Source organism: Lygodium microphyllum, chromosome 11, assembly GCF_053477565.2.
Source record: "Lygodium microphyllum isolate KBCC chromosome 11, Lygodium_microphyllum_v1.1.10, whole genome shotgun sequence".
NCBI classification, from domain to species: Eukaryota; Viridiplantae; Streptophyta; class Polypodiopsida; order Schizaeales; family Lygodiaceae; genus Lygodium; species Lygodium microphyllum.
Window position 1 is genome coordinate 106655527 of NC_141145.1, and position 4867 is coordinate 106660393.

Genomic DNA, 4867 nt, shown 5'->3' on the forward strand with positions numbered 1-4867 from the left:
TCCTTTTCATATTCGCATCCAGCCACGTTTAATGGGCATCGCTGATGCTGCATTCTGCTAAAAGACTGCGATGAGAGAGGGAGGCAGAGACCAGCTATGGCATATGGCGCCCTTCTGTACCTGCCTGTGGTTGTGGGCTGCGGCCATGGCGTCGTGAAGGGCCGAAGGGTGTCGATACTGTGGGACCTCGACAACAAGCCCCCCAAGGCGTCCCCTTATCACGCAGCCCTGCATCTCAAGGCCGCCGCGCAGCAGTTCGGCGAGGTCGTGGATATTGTGGCCTTCGCCAACAAGCACGCCCTTCTCCACATCCCGCGCTGGGCTGCCCGGCAGCATGCAGGCGGGTGCACCATCTGTGGCGCACCCTGCCCCTCGCCGCTCGCCCTCCACCGGCACCTCAGGGCCTCCCACAGCCGCGAGCGCCAGCGGCTGCACCTCCATGCTGGATACGGCCTTGGCTTCCAGCTCCGCCGAGCGGGAGTCTGCCTCCGCACCGTGGATCATAAGCCCCAGGCCGCTGACCGCGCCCTCAAACACCGCATGAAGAGCTGCATTGCAAATGGTGTGGAGTGCATTTGCCTTGTCTCAGATGACTCTGGATTTGCACATGTGCTCATGAGTGCCCAGGCCAAGGGTTTGTTCACTGTGGTTATGGGAAATACCCTCTGTTTGCAGAAGTTTGCAGATGTCTGGTATCCTTGGGACGATGTCGTGCATGGCAAGGATGTTTCGCATCTGTCAGTGCATTCGTCACAATTTGCCCCAAGAGATGGCAATGCTACTTGCAACCAGCGTATTCTGGAGGAAGGCTTCACCGAGGATTCTGAGTTTAGGGACTATTGAGGAAGTCCGCAGAGTTGATATAATGCACAGCCAGCGTTTTTTGCATGTCTCTGCGAACATGGCAATTTGCCTGAACAGATGACAATGCTACTTGCAACCAGCATATTCTGTAGGAAGGGTTCACTGAGGCAACCAGCATATTCTGGAGGAAGGTTTATCCAAGGATTCTGAATCTGGGACTATTGAGGAAATCTGCAAAGTTCCGTGTACATCATTTAATAGCGAGAATATCATACGTGGCAATGATGTTTCACATCTGTCTGTGCATACATCACAATTTGCCCCTACAGATGGCAATGCTACTTCAATCAGCATAATCTGGAGGAAGGTTTCACCAAGGATTCTGAGTCTGGGAACTATTGAGGAAGTCTGGAGAGTCACTTGTACATCATTTCTATGAATTTTTTGTTTGTAATATAGACTTACATACACTCCACTGAATGCTAGTGCAAGATTATAACTACTGACAAGGATTCTCACTGGTTTTTGCTTGTGCTCCCTGGACAAAGGGCAACAAACACAATTCTTTTTTGGAGTAATGCTAGTTGCAGCCTCTAGATACTATTTGACATGTATTCTCTCTGGTAGATGGCATGCCCTCTTTGTTTTTTACGTCTTTCGGCAAACGGCATGCAATTTGTGATTGAGCTCTCACTGCAGCTTACAAAATATTGGCTTCTTACATCCACATCCCAACCAAAGCAGATATTTTGTAAAGTTCCACAATTACATAGGCACTAATCAGATTTCTACGCCTTTCATGTGTGGGCTGTCATCATTGATGCCTGTGGTGTTAGATGGCCGGTTTGCCATTGCACTATACTCTCTTTGATAATTTAGGTCTGCCTTGTCTATAGTGCACTGTACTATTGGAACTCTCGATTCAAGTTTGATTTATTATCTGCTACTGAGGCTTCTAAGCTCTTTATGGGCATGTATGAGGATCATCCACCATGAGGTAGATCAGCCATGTGGATATGTCTAGCCTGCTATCTGGATGCATTGGGAGCTTGGCAATTGTAGGGTTGATGTGTTGTTGAATGTAAATGCTTATTGCAGCCATGGGTTCCTATATATGTGGATGAGGTGAGATTTTCAATAAGTGTAAGCCTAGGGTAATTCTTGTTCTAGACTTGAAAGTCATTTGTGCCCTGCGTGGCTCTGTATGTTGATTGGGTAGACATACACTTGGAAATTTATTCAGCTTAGAGCACTATCTAGGAGTTGAATGGAGATTTTTGATTGGTACAGTTGAGATCTTTTCCTAAACTGGGATAGTATTATGACACATTAATTGTCCATTATGATGTTATTAAAGCTGTTATAAGTGGCACTGTGGGGTGTACCTGAATGGTGCTACTTATTGCACACGAGGCAACTGATGAGTAAACGTATTGAGATTGTTACTTCCCATACAACCTATGAATAGAGGGATGGTTTCCTTCTTAATAGATGGGAGGATGAATAGAGAGAGGAAGTTATTGGTTCTTTGGGTCCGGTACTTGGTGCTGCCATCTAGACAAGGTGCTTCCTACATTGAGGCCATTGATATGAATTAGGTCATATTAGATGCCATATGGTTGCATTTAGAGATGGACTTTTCTGATTGTAGCATCATTGCTTACGTATCCTCTCTTTGCTCCATTTTTATATTTTGCTCATATGGACAGCGTGGATCGTGATTATGTTGAATGTTGTATGATGGTACCTCAATTGCCTCAAAACGAGGTTGTCGTCGCTTGTCTATCCTTGTTCTTTTCCCTCCATTCCCTTGTTTTCTTAAGGTGTCTTGTGATTGATCTAGATTTTTGTAAAGTTGATTGCAAACAAAGTAGTCTAGAATTGTTGTATAATTCCTTGGCAAATCACTTGGATGCATTTAAGATCCTACCCATAGACTCATAAGCTTTGAAAAATACTTTGGAAACATTCTGGATAGTCAGTGTTGAGTAGGATAAGAAGAATGTTGAAATGATGGCATAAAATTGGGTAAAGAATCATAGTTTGAGTATAAAACTTGTAGAAGATTTGACCAAGCCAATCAAGCATACACAAAGGAGGATGGAACCACTTGCTATAGAGCCACAACCCATAGAGGTGGGAGAAGCAAGTCTATTTACAGGAAGAAGAGGAAGAAACAAACACATCGAGATGGAAGATTATTTGCTTTGGTAAGGCTAGAGGCAGATATTTTACTAGATTATTTGAAAATCAAGAAGGTAGATATGATCTATTTGGGTAGGTCCTATAACTTAATGCCATTTAAGAAGAGAATGGCATTAGATTGGAAGCATAAGAGCAAAAGAAGCAACTAGAGAAGGAAGTTGTTCATATAGTCAAAATAAGCAAAGGTGAAGGTATCATCCCAACCTCCAATGTTTATGTGAATAGAATTCATTGAGAAGAAGAAAGTCTCTTGAATGATGCTTCTTCTCTTGAATGGCTGTGCTTTTTGAGAAGAACACACCCAAAGAGAAAAAAGAGAGAAGGTGTTTGTGCTCCTCACAAGAATAGGGAGGAGGAAAATAAAGAGCAATGTTTCTTGACTTATGAAAAAAAAAGAATTAAACGTACCTTCTCTCCATTATAGCTCTCCAACTTGATAGCTCTCATAGGTGGCTCTTGTATTTGATCTCATGTTTTCTTTATCACTCAACTCTTGAGTCCACCTTCTCTCTCTCGATGTGACTAGAAATTGAAAATTGCAAGGATTTTCCTAGAAATCCTTTGTAGGTTCCTCCACAAGGTTTCCAATCGAATCATATGTTGCTCCATGTTATTTGCTTCTCTTGGACCAGTCTCTCCACTTACTTCCATACTTGTTCTACTTATTCTCTCCTCCATATTGACTCTACAAATTTGTAATCAATTCAGGCCAATTTTTTTTAGGTTCATGATGCAACATCTCTTCGTACCAAACTCTAGCTTCTCCTTCCAATGGCCATAAAAGCAATCTCATCTTGTTCTCATATGTGCCTCTTTCAGTCTAAAGAGAAAGTGGATCCATAGGAACTAGACCACATCCTCATTTTTTGCTCCTCTAAACTACATTGTGTCTCCTAATCTAGTGGTTTTTAAGCTTGAGTAAAATTCAAATGGGGCTTTGATCTAGAATGAGGAACTTTTGACGTTGTTGATCCCCTCATTTTAGCAAGTGCACCATTGGATGTGAGGAGGAAAGGAAAAGTTGCTAATACAACTCTAAGTTAAGATAGTGATCAAGTAGATCAAAGTAGGAAAATCCCTAAAATAGACAAGTTCACTCCAATGATACTAACTCTTCTCCCTCCTTCAACCCTACAATGCTTAGCATCTACAAATCTACTCATAGAAATCCACCATAAAAACTTTGTATCCAATTGACAAAGTAGTAAGAGAAATATCAAACCTATTGACTATTAGATGTCAATTAAGATTAGTTGTACCAAAATAAAACACTTGTACTCTAGATACTTAGTGCTAATAATGTAGTTAAATTGAAATTGAAAATCTTATTATATTTTGAAAATGAAAATCTTAAATTAGAGATCAACATGAAAGATCTTGCCCCTCAAAAGAATGAGATACATGAATCTTATAAGACACGAAAGTGAGAAGTCTAGAGAATGGTCACATAGCATGACTTAATAGGAAAAAACCCCAATGTATAAGGCAAGGTGCTTGTAAGAAAGTGCATCATCACTCCCATGATTGATTCACCATGTTGGGGAGAGAAATAAGAGGAAAAGCTAAATACGAGAGGAAAAGAAATGGTGTGATAACAAACATACTTTATTTCTAAGACCCTAGGCTTTTGTTTGAGGGTATCAACCCTATTGTTTATTTTGGAAGGAAAAGCCTATTGCTCACGGCTTCATTAGAAGAAAGAAGCACTTGTACTTCAAAATTTCTGCCACAACCTACTACTTCCATCTATTCACCTTCTTGTAGTGATCAAGCTAGGACCAAGGTAGCAATAGCAAGATTTTGATCTCTGTTGCTCATGTTATTTCAATAAATAGAATGCATCATCAGGGGAAGCACT

General features: G+C 41.6%; 1 pseudogene; it reads left to right on the top strand.

The window, feature by feature from the left end:
* Window positions 1-2083, top strand: LOC148029197 (uncharacterized; annotated as a pseudogene).
* The last annotated feature ends 2784 nt before the right edge of the window (window positions 2084-4867 follow it).